The sequence below is a fragment of the Geospiza fortis genome, unplaced genomic scaffold, assembly GCF_000277835.1.
Source record: "Geospiza fortis unplaced genomic scaffold, GeoFor_1.0 scaffold330, whole genome shotgun sequence".
In the NCBI taxonomy this organism is placed as follows: Eukaryota; Metazoa; Chordata; class Aves; order Passeriformes; family Thraupidae; genus Geospiza; species Geospiza fortis.
In genome coordinates, this window is record NW_005054400.1 from 2,468,744 (window position 1) to 2,480,541 (window position 11,798).

At 48.6% G+C, this 11,798-nt stretch overlaps 1 protein-coding gene across 1 annotated transcript in view; it reads right to left on the reverse strand.

Moving 5' to 3' along the window:
• The window catches only part of SV2B (synaptic vesicle glycoprotein 2B), a 60,634-nt gene that overhangs the window by 48,197 nt on the left and 639 nt on the right, over positions 1-11,798 (reverse strand). The window lies entirely within an intron of this gene.

The following is an 11,798-nucleotide window of genomic DNA, read 5'->3' on the forward strand; positions in this document are numbered from 1 at the left end:
AATCTCAGGCCAAGCTGTGCTGCTGTGACCCTCCCTGCAGTCACAGCCCACAGATCAACCCTCTCAACCTCTCACACTTTTGGCCCCTATATCTAATCCCAGCTCTCCTCCTGCCTCTGCCTTTACCCTATAACTCATCACAAATCCCTCCCCTCTCTCTGCCTGCACTTCCACCATCCCTTGGCCTGTTCCAGGGCTTTGGGGGTGTGTGGGAGCTGAGCCTGGAGCTGCTGTGTGCTCACACCAACCTCAGGTGTTGGCTCCCATCACAACCAGCCTTGGAGCACCTGCGACAGCCTCTGAATGCCACCAGGTCTCTGACAGCTCAGCCTGACCCCCATCTGCAATCCCCACCTCCCTGAGCACTCCCACACCTTGGCTCTGAAAATGAGGAGCCCAAACCCACGTCCTGATGGTGCCTTCTCACTGAAACCCACAGAGCTATTTTGGGTGTGTTTGCATGGGATGGCCAGATGTATTCAAACAGAGACTAATTTCACCAGCACAAACTTGTCCTCACATAACTTCATTTTCATCCAGACAGAAGCTTTTCAAGCAACAGCAAGGAAACCCTTTCAATATTTAATCAGCTGCATGGCCTGGAACAGCAGGGACCAGCAGCAGCTGCCTGGCACAGAGTGGGTGTGGGGGGATGAGGGCTCTCATCCTCACCAAGCCTCTCTCCATCCTGAGAACTCCTCTACAAATCTGCTCTGGAGAAAGCCAAATGTGAGCCCCGTTTCAGCCTTCTGCTCTAGCTGCTACAGCTTTCAAACAGTATGGATTTGAAGCACCTTATTTTTCATTCCTCCCTTCCAAATTCCCTGATGCTTCCCAGGTGTAAATCTTCCTTCCTTTCCTACTGATGGCTGGGAAATTGCTGTGCTCAGCCCCCTGTAATTGTGAGTCAGCAGGACTTGAGCTCCCTCCCATTTATTTCTGGTTTTAAGGCAGGCAGGGTGTAAACTTTAGCTACAGATGAGGTTTTGCAGAATTTGCAGGGTGTGTGTGTGGGGGCAATATTAGGCTTTTCCTAATCTTTCCTCATTCCCTTAGTGCCTGTCCTGTGTGTGTCAGAGGGATTACAGGAGTTGAAAGGGCATCATCTGTGGTGGTCTGGCTGCGCAGCATTCAGCACAGACTCTGTTGGTAGCATAAATAAATTTATAAAATTTACTTATATAAAGCATATAATGCTTTATATGGTGATAAAAAGCATTTATCACCATATGCTTTTGGTGGTTTTTTTCCTTCTTCTTTTAGATAAGGGTGTTTAGGGTTGGTTATTAGTATCTATTTTATAAATGCTTTAGGAGGATAGCTTGGAAATAAAGCCTTAAGGAGAGACCCCAAAGTGACCTGCTGTAGTCATGCCTGACTTTCCAAAATCATCTCACAACACCAAATGCTTTCTGGTCAGAAATGGTCTGTGAATGTTTCCAAGAGCCCCTGATCTCTGCAAGATCCCCAGTGTCCAGCAAGGCTCTGGTTTGTCCCTCCACTGCTGCTGGGCACCCTGGGCTGGAGGTGTCTGTGCTGCCCAGCAGCATTCTCTGATGCTTCGCACTGTCCTAAGAACAAAGCATCCTCTCTTGCTAGAAAAATAAAATAGATTTATTTATAAAATAAATAAATTCATTATTTATTTATTAATAAATAGTAAATTAGTGATAAATAGTAAGTACAAGATTAATTAAAATGACTCTTAATTCCCATCCTCTGGCTCTGAGAATGTAAAAAGGCATTCCCCATCTTCCCAAGGGTGTCCCCAAGGGTCAGTGTCTGGCAGGGGTGGCAGCAGGATTTCCCATGCATGTGCTGTCCCTGCTCCCCCCATGCTGGTCACAGCCTTTCTCGGCTCACCAGGGAGGCTCAGCCTGCACCAAGCCCAGCAATTCTGGGGCTGAACTGCAAGTGAAAAGACTCCTCATCTCCTCCTCAATGCCAGCAAGTCGGACTTTTTCAACAGCAGCTACACATCGTGAGAAGAAACCACTGGGATTTCTCAATCTGGGTCTAGGAATAAATCATTTACCACCTCATTTACACATGCTTATAATTAATGCACACTAGATTGCTGCAATGAAACGGTCCTGATAAAACATCTGAAATGCACTGGGCTGCAAGTGCATTGGTTTGGGGGTGTAGAAGGACAAAAGAGCCCTCCCAAGAAATGGCTGATCCCACTGGCTCCCACTCTCACTTTCAGTGGAAGCAGATGAGAGGAATTTGGGTCAGATTTCCCCATTTGTAGTGTGCTGAAAGCATTTGAGAACCAGTTGCCATTTTGTAAAAAGCCCACAACTCTTGTGGCCACACATCTTCTCCTGCTTCCCATCTATCAGGTGAGAGAGAGCCCTGGATTTGTGTACAGAGCAGAATTATCACTTTTTGCTTTACTGCATTATGAGGTGCCATATCTCTCCTAGTAGCCCATCTATCTCTTATTTTGGTATAAGTCCAGAGAAATTTTACTGGATTTACAGCCCTGAGAATGACATCAGGATCCACCCACCCAGGAGAGTTTATAAATCCAAAAGAACTTTTATCCATCAGTAGGAACTTTTATCCATCTGTGCAACACACCCTCTGTGCCAAGTACAGCTGGAGAAGAATCTTGCAGGCTTCCATTCTCGTTCCCCAAACCCTCAATCATCCCCTTGGAGGCATCAAATCCAATCTGCCTCTAACCTGATTCCCCAGATGTGCCGCTCCCCCGGGGAGTGTGACTCACAGGAGCTGCAGAACCAGGTGTAACTGGGCTGGATGGAGGACCATGACTGCCTAAAGAACTGCAACATAAGGGAGGTTCCTCAAAAAATTCACCACCACCTCCTCTACAGGGGTCTCCTCTGAGTGTCAAGGCAGAGAGGAGACACCAGGAGAGCCCTGCATGCCTGAGGAGGGCTTGGGTATGAGTTCAGGAGGTCAGGAGCCTGTAAGCTGCAATAATTACAGCAGTTAATCTGCAGCAGCCTGACCACCTGCCACAGAGGGCAGGAGAAGTGTCCGTTGGAGGAGGCAGGGATTTCCCTGCTGCCAGGAGGGATGTGGTGGGAGCAATCACTGAGACACCACTTGTGTCCTGGCAGAGGAGCTGCCTTCAGTTTACCTGCAGAGAGCAGGAGGGGTGTGAAGCCTGCCATGTGCACAAGCAGATTGGCTCCCACAGCCCTTTCCCCAGGGTCAAAACCATCCTGCAGGGATCTGTTCACCTCTCACATTTTACAGAACACCCCACAGGGATCGTCTCCAGGCCAGGACTGGGAAAGTCTCCACATTGCAGTGCTGCTCAGAGCACACCTTGCCTTCCTCCCAGCCTGGAGGGTGGGAGGCCAAGGAGCAGCTGCTGTGCTGGGCTTGGACAAATCCATCCATCACCCATTTGGGACCTGCTGAATTCCAGCTTCCTGCAAACTCATCTGCCACAAGAGCTGCTGTGAAGCCCAGCAAAACACTGAGTTTGCCTGGAAATACTGAATCAGTGACAACTGAACCCTCACAGTCCTGCAGCAGCTCCTGGAGGAGCCTGCCCAGCATCAGACCTGACACCCTCCTCATGCCAAGAGGTGTCTTGGAGCTGTACCTGGCTTCTCTTAGGCAATTCTGATGTTGACTGGGTCTTGGATTTGAGAAGTCAGCAGCCCTACTGTCTCCTCCACATCACAACTTTGTAGATCTTGATTGCATCCCTCTCTATCTGCCATATCTCCAGGTTTGGCACAGGAAGGTGAGCAGAAAACATCTCTGAAAACCTGTAGCCTCTCCAACTTTAATGAGGGAGTTTAGAATATTTACAGTGCTCTCACATTTCAACCTCCTCCAAGCAAGAGAAGCTGTAATTTCTTCTCCCTCCTTGGCATTAGGGCAGTCAAGAACATGCCCAGGTGAGTTGTCACCGTAGATATTGGAGACTCTCTGACATCTATTTGTAAAGATTCCCTGGGACAGTACTAGAAAAAGAGAAGAATTGTCCTCAAAGTGGCCTGAGCTCCCCAGCTCCCCTTTCTCTGACTAAAATCTCATTCATAAGAGGCTCTTCCCTCAGTTTTAACCCAGCTCCTCTTTCAAATTCAGCACAGCCAAGGGGATCTGCCAGGCCACCTCAGTCAATCCCACCTTCCTTCTCCCCTCAACACCAGTGAGTTTCCTCTGCCATAACCCTGCTCACTAAGTCGTGACTGCAGGGGGAGAACACACAGGCTGAGCAGATGGGCTCTGAGGGAGGAAGGCCTCGCTTCAAACACAAATAGCTGCTGGGAATTTAGCAGATGTGGTAAGAAAAATCTGGAGAGACAAGCATGAGGTGACAGGATTCCAATTTCAATCAAATAATGTGGAAGTCTCCCTTGGCAAGGAAAGGTTTCGTTCTTCCATCTTCTTGATTGCCTTGTCTTGAAGAAATGATGACTGATGCCAAGTGCCATCACAGGAATGATCTGGAGTATTCTTCATTTAGGATCCCATATGACTCCCTGCCCTCACCAAATGGATTTTTTTTTCACAAGGGAAATCCATTCTTTATAACCCAAATGTCCAAAAGAAAAGACTAAAACTCAATTAAAGTCATAAAATTCATTAATTCTGTACTACATTCCACTCTGTTTCTGTCCAGAGACAGACTTTAGGATCAGACCTTCACTTCCCCATTATCAAATCAGGATGGCTCAGGAAATTTGGAACATTATAAACATCTCTATATCCAGCATATTGTAATATTCATTTGGCCCTAGGATTTCATCTTGGCAGAAGCGCCAAAGTTATCACAGATGGGTATGAGGTTTTTTTCTTTATAAATATTACAGAGCCATTAATTAAACAGGGGAAATTAACTGTGCCAGGCAGCACTGCAGAGGGACAGGAAAGCACAGTCACCATTGGCCAGCACCTCAGACTGAATGTGGGATGAGTGCTCACAACATCAAACTGACAGCAGAGATACTCTGGCATCAACATTACTGCAAGTTTTAGAAGAAAATTCAACAAGAAAAATAATTTATAGACATTACTGGTGTTCAGGAGCAATGTTCCAGGTAACACGAAGGACTTTCAACCTTTTGAAACAAACCACGGTGTTTTGGTTAAAGGACACAAAAGCTGTCCTCTCTAAAATGATTTCCTCACATTATCAAGCCCCAAAGACAACAAATTGAGCAATTTCTGCACCTGCACACTTTCCTTCTTGCCCTGTGCTGGGATTTAGTCATGCAAAGCCCCTTCCAGTTCTCTGTGTTCTCTTCACCCTCTGCTAACCACACAGATTTAGTCAAGATTGTCCCCCTGCAACACACCTGAAACAAAACTCCAAGTCAAAACCTGCTGCTGAAGAGAGGAGGATCTTTTTCTTTAAATTTAATATCACTGGTGGTGAAACGTCTAGGTTGCTCTAAAATAATCACAAACCCCAGAGTGACTTACTCTCATTGCCACAGCATCTAACATCAAAGAGTAGGAAATGTGTGAGTTTTTAGCAAGTGGAGGTTTCTGCATGAATACATCATGAGAGGAATATTTTTATAAACAAGTCATCTCTGAAATGTTCTCCAGAGCTAGTTCTAATTCTGCTTGTCATAAATAAATCTAGAAAAAAAAATGTTTTGGTATGCCCAAATCCTGCATCAATTTTTGTGTGAAACACAGGTCTGTCGAGAAGATCATATCTTTGAACCTGTTAGAAAAATTGCCAAAGCTCCCCCACTACATTTCTCCTTTTTTTTTTTTGTTGTTTTTTTTTGGGTTTTTTTTGTTATGTACAGACCTTTGCAGATTCAATACAGCCAGATTGCAAAGGCTGCTCTTAGGTTTATTATTCCCTGATCCTCTTTAAACAAGGGCCCTAAATTCATCCCTGGTATAAGAGCTCTGCTGTCACTCAACTGAGATGCAGGACACCTATTTTGAGAATCCTGTGAGACACTGACTTGCAAACCTCTCATCAGACAGCTCATGGTCCCAACAGAGTGTCCAGTGAGACCCTCTTCCTTCCAAACATCTTGAGCTGCACCTCTCTCTATATCAGCTGCTGGCAGAACCTAAGGGACTGGCTTCAGTGAAAAATGCAGTAGACTTTAGGATGGAGATAGTTCATCAGCTAGGAAAGTTGAGAGGATTTATGTATCAGCTCAGGGGCAGCAATTTATGAATTACTTCCCACAACTCCTGCACTAACAAGCACAGGGCAGAAAAAGCAGCATTCAGGTGGGAGCTCACATAGGACTACATGGAAAATACCAGACCAAGCTGGAAATCACAAGGGAAAAAAAGATACAGGGTGGGCAATGGATCTGCCTGTGAGCGAGAGCTGGTCTGCCCAGGCTCACACATTGATCTGCTTGATTCCCAGCCTCTCACTAACAGTAATTAATTTGCTTTGATAAGCATTGACCCCTGGAAAAGATTCACTACAAACGAAATGAGCTCCACTGGGTTTTTTTTCCTGTCTCTTTCCAGCTCCTTCCTTTAACTTTCCCACCTCTTTAAGCCCCATTTCTTTTGCATCTGCACTGATTGCCCAGAACAGGACCAAAGAGAGAAAAGCATCACTGCTTACCAGAGCTAGGAAATATCTCAGCACATCCATTCACCAGCCATCTCCCCTCTGCCTAGCCCGCAGAGCTGCTCCGGGAAGGTTCGCCCCTCTCTGCTGGGATGCCACAAGCCGGAGATTAGCAGCAAATGCTGTGCAAGCCAAGCCGATCATCCCGCTGCGAGCACACCCAGGTACTGAGGCAGGAGCGATGGAAAAGTCCCTCAGCCAGCAGAAAACACCACCGCAGGCACACACACACACCCAGGCACTGAGGAGCAATGGGAGGGAGAGAGGGAGGGAGGAGGAGAGCAGATGGGAGGGGGTGGCTTGGGGAAACCAGGCAGCGAGCGATGCTAACGTGACAGATGTGTTGACTTTTAAGTTAAACAGGAAATTGAGGATGTTCGACGACGCAGGAGGAAAGACATTAGCTCACATTAAAGGCAAAGACTTTCCATGGTCTTTCCCTTCTTTGCTTTCTCTCTTTCACCCAGGCTTTCTCCAGTTTCCAGGCAGAAACAAGCCATGGTTGACACTGACTGCCTGTGTGTCTGGGCAAGGCAGGAGCTGACACAGAATTCCCCATCCTAGCAGTGAGTTGGGAGACTGTTCTTTTATTCCCTCTTCAACTCAGGCTCCCCTGACATTATTTAAACAGCATCCTCTAGATTATATGAGTAAAAGAAAGAATGCTGAAAAGGAGAACAAGGCTTTCAGTTTGTCCCAGTTGTGGGCAGGGGAAAACACAGGGTCAAAATCCTGATTTAGCTTATGTAGGATAAGCAGCAGAGAGTGGAATAAATTGATTTAAGTGCAGGGAAAATAAAGCGTCTTGGTGCACTCAGCTTGCCCATCAATAAACTTGACTTTTTTTCCACAGTCCAGACAAGGGTGAACAGGTTGGGTCTGGGGGATAAGAGCTGTACTGTGAGGGTCCATAGTAACTCCAGGGCAAGGTGGCTACACGTCTAGGCAGCAGTAAAATGTTAAGAGAACTGAGGAAGAAAAAGCCCACTGATTTCTTAGTTACAGCCTGGAAAACAGAGTGAAGGAAGGCAAACCACTCTGGCTTAGAGCTAGACCCCAGCTTCTAGAGACTAGGGGAGGAAGAGAGTGGCCCCACCACAAACCCATGGACAGAAAATCAGCCAGGACACAAGGACTCTGTTCCTGTTTCATGAGCTGGTCCTCCCTGCTGGCTTTTTCCACTGCCTTTGGCACAAGGAGGAAGAGCCCCTTTGTCATCCCTGTGGAGCTGGGTGTCAGCCAGAGCCCAGCCTGCACAGTTGAGCCTTTTCCCTTCATCTCCCCACCAAAACTTTGTCCCTAGACCCACATGTAGAGGGTCAAGTATATCTCCTCTGTGGCACGAATGGGCTCTCAGGGTGAGATTAGTGACAGGACTCCTTTTTTTCCTAGAAGCTGTGCATTAGGTAAAGAACAGAAATCTGCTATGGGCACTTGCTCCGTAATGGAGCGAAACATTCAGGTTTTGGTGCAATCTAGCCTGCCTCCCTGTTTGCATGCCATTCTTCCCCACCCCCTCACTGTCCCTGAGCTGTGCTGTTGGCCTCCCTTCAGCTTTTTAATGGAGTATTGACAGTGATCCATTCCCACTCCAAACAGATGAACCTGACTTGCATGCCCAGATTCCCATTTGCTGAGCCAGCCCAAGCAGGAGGGTTTGGAGCACCTCCTCGGAGAGATCAGCTGCAGCTCCAAAAGCATCCCTTCTTCTGGTTAGAGGAACAGCTTGGAAAGTCTAGCAAGGATATTACACTTTGGAAAACTGCTGCCTCGGGTCTCTTGTCCCTCCTCCTACCTGCTGCCACGCTCCCTGTCTCTGCAATTATTTATAAAGCTCCGTGTTCTTTCCTAATTGGGATGTTCCCTTTCCCCCTTGCACGTCACTCCTGTGTCACCCTGTGTCTGGGCCCCTGGTGACCTCTCGGAGTGCTTGGCAAGGCTGGCAGCAGCCAAATGAGTCATCAGCAACCTGCTGGCATCTCCCTCCCTCCCTCCATCCAGCCATGGCCCCCCTGGCTCCCACCGAGCCTGGCTGCAGCCAGGGAGGCCTGGGGGAGTTTAAAGCTGTCTAATCCCCTGGATAATTCATGAAAAGAGGATTACCCATTCTGTGCACAGCCCTTAACCTAAATAGAAACCAGCCTTCCCCTTGCATTGCAGCTCCTGTGGCATGGAGGTGTTTTCCCTGCACTGCTTCCCCATCCCATCCCATCTTAGGGGTTAACTCTGCTCTTGCTCAAATCTGGGACATCCTGGTTCTAACCCATGGAGCTACGGTGAAACAAAACTGGTTTTGTAAAGCAGAGGTGAGACTGTGTTCTGTGAACAGCAGCAGGATCAGTGCAGACTCATCCCCATTCTGTCCGTAATAAATGGCAAACTCCTTTATGGGGTCCTGCCCCAGGACCTGGGCTCTGGCTCACCAGGGGCTGGGTTATCCCTGCTGCCAGAGGGTACAGCCAGAGGGATGGCGAAAAGGGAATACTTAACATGTTACTTTCCCTGCATTCAGAGATGAAGGGATAAACTGATGCAGGAGGGATAAACTGATGCAGGAGGGATTCCTGATGGATTCAGCAGCTTCCTGAGAGATGACAGCAAGCCTCATCTCTCTCCTCATTTTCTCTCTCCTGATTTTCCTGAGCATGTCTCTTCACCTGCCTCTCGTTTTCCTCCTCTCCTCTCTCCCAGATGGTGAAATGAGTTCTGACCCAGCCACCACAGGCTCCCCTTTTCTACAATGCTTTTTTTTTTTTTTTTGGCAGTTAAAGTCCTTATGGGACTTTAGTCACCGTAACATTAAAGCATTCATTAGCACAGGAGTAATTCCATAATCTCTTCAGAAGAGAACAATTTCAGAGGTTCAGCTGGAAAATCAATTTGCCAGCTTGGCGATGCAGGAAGAGGATTTTCAAGGCTGGCCTTGGCTTCCCCAGCAGGACTGTTATCAGTTCTGGGGCTTGGTGGCCAGGAAGAGGCCACCCACAGTAGCTCTGAGGGGAGGTGGCAGGACCTGGGGCTGTCCTTTGGCTCAGAGAAGGAAGGGAGCTGTGGCAATTGCAGGATGAGCCTCAAAACCAGACCTGTCTCACCAGGTTTTGCCCAACAGTGTGCAGCACAGGTGGGACAGCATCACCATGGGTCATGGGGAATTTTCCTGCCTTTTTCATCTCTCATACTTCATTTCACCAAAGCAGTGCTCCCAGCTCAGAGCATGAAAGGGATGCATCTCAAGCATCCTGCCTTTTCCCTGCATTACTGGCTGAACTAGATTCTTGCACCTCCTGTACCAAGTACCTGCCCATGTGCTCTTCCTCTCCCCATGGAATTTTTCCCACTTTGACTGTGCTGACAGAAGCTGGGTTCCACACCCTGCCTGCAGGCACACAGCCAGATTGGCAGAAATCTTCTGCAGGTGCAAGGCTGACTTTAGGGAAGCATGCAGCTCTGTGCTTGCAGGCTGGGGGCTGCCTCAGAACCTGAGTGGGCTTCCACCTCCAGCTCAGCTCAGATCTTTCAATCAGAAGTTGTCAGGTACCAGAGACTTTCATTTAAAGATGTTCCAGAACACAAATAGGTGCAAAAAGCTGCTTCATGGGACAGATCTCTCAGAATTTGGCAAGCTGAAGTGGAAGGCTGTAGCCTGTGAGCTGCTTTCTGGTTCTGGCTTTGAAGCTCCCAAAGGGTTCCCCAGCACCCACATTACACAACTGCAAAGTTGTGTTAGGAAAACCCAAGTTGTCCTTGCAGATCTGATCTCCAGCTGAGTCCATCTGACAGTGGTGGACATGCTTTTGACAGCAGGGCCATGAGGAGGAGAAGCAACACGAGTTATTTAGGACCTCTTGGAACCCTTGAGACCCAGGGCCCCAGTGTGGGTGCTGCTACCTGTGGTAGCTCTCTTACAGTGAAGGGAGAATTCCCCTGCTCTTTCTGATGGAAGAGGGCTTTTCTATTGTGGATCAGAAGAAGCCATGGATGCTGCCTCTTCTGCTCCCACTCCTTCCTCCAGGCTGTCCTCTAGGAGTCTGACCATAGACATCCCACTGCATGAAGTGTTAGGGCTCCGTGTCATTTTGGGCAGAGGCACTAAGGTGCATTCCCAAATGAGCAGCAGAGCTTGGGCTCAGTGCTGGGATGATCAGTGCAGAACTGTTGTATGCTCAGTATCTGGCTAAGTAAACCAGAGAATTTACCCTTTTCCTCTCCCTTCCCCCAAGTGACAGCACCAGGGACACAGAGGAGACATGAAACAGCAATTTTTATGCCATGTCAGACACTGGACTTTCTCTCAGCCTACCAGAAGCTTCTACTCTGACTCCTCATGGCAGGAGTCCCCCATAAGCTCTAGTGGGTGCTTACAAGTTTCCAACCTGAACACAGCCAGGGATCCCCCTCAGCACACACAGAGCACTGCATGCTCCTCCCCTGAACATTATCACCATCAGGCTGTTACTCTTTTCCTTTTTTTCTCGAGATGAGGTCATCCCTCACAAGTAATATCCTTGCAGGGCCACTTTTTGCCCATTATTTTAATGGGATCTTGGTGTCACGGATCATATTGCTGCAGTTTGACACGTGTAATAAAATTTTCCCTTGAACAACATTTGTCCTCCAAAAGAAAAATAATCCCTGCAGAGATGTGTGCCTGGATGTGCTACAGGATGTGCTGTGGGCACACACACATGCATGGAAACTTGTCACCACAGCACCTGCATCCCACCACAGCCACAGAGTGCAGAGCTCCCAGGTCACTGCTTTCTCTCTGTGGCTTCATTTAACCCTTCCCAAAAAGGGAGACTAACTGCAGTTTTATTCTTTAGCTGCAGCTGGTCTCTGGTGGAGAGGAGGGTGAAGGAGGACTATGGCAGCGGGCACAGGACAGCTCGGTTGGTGCACACAGGTGTGGCACACTCACACAGCCCGGGCTGCCACCACCGCCACAGCCCCGCACGGCTCCATGGGGACACCGCAGCCCCTGCCCCCAGGCAAACAGCTTCTCCCTGTCCCTGCCAGTCCGTCCCGGACGGAGCACACACCAGGAGCACTCCGGTCCAAACTGCTCAAGTTCAAACTCCACAGCGCAGCAGCTCCGGGCAGAGAGCGAAGGCAGCATAAGGGGGCTGGTTTAAATCGTCCCCAACTGCCCCGACCCTTCCATTCCATGGCACTGACCCAGCCCCTGCAGCTCCCACTGATCCCATCGCACTGACCCAGCCCCTGCAGCTCCCTCCGATCCATC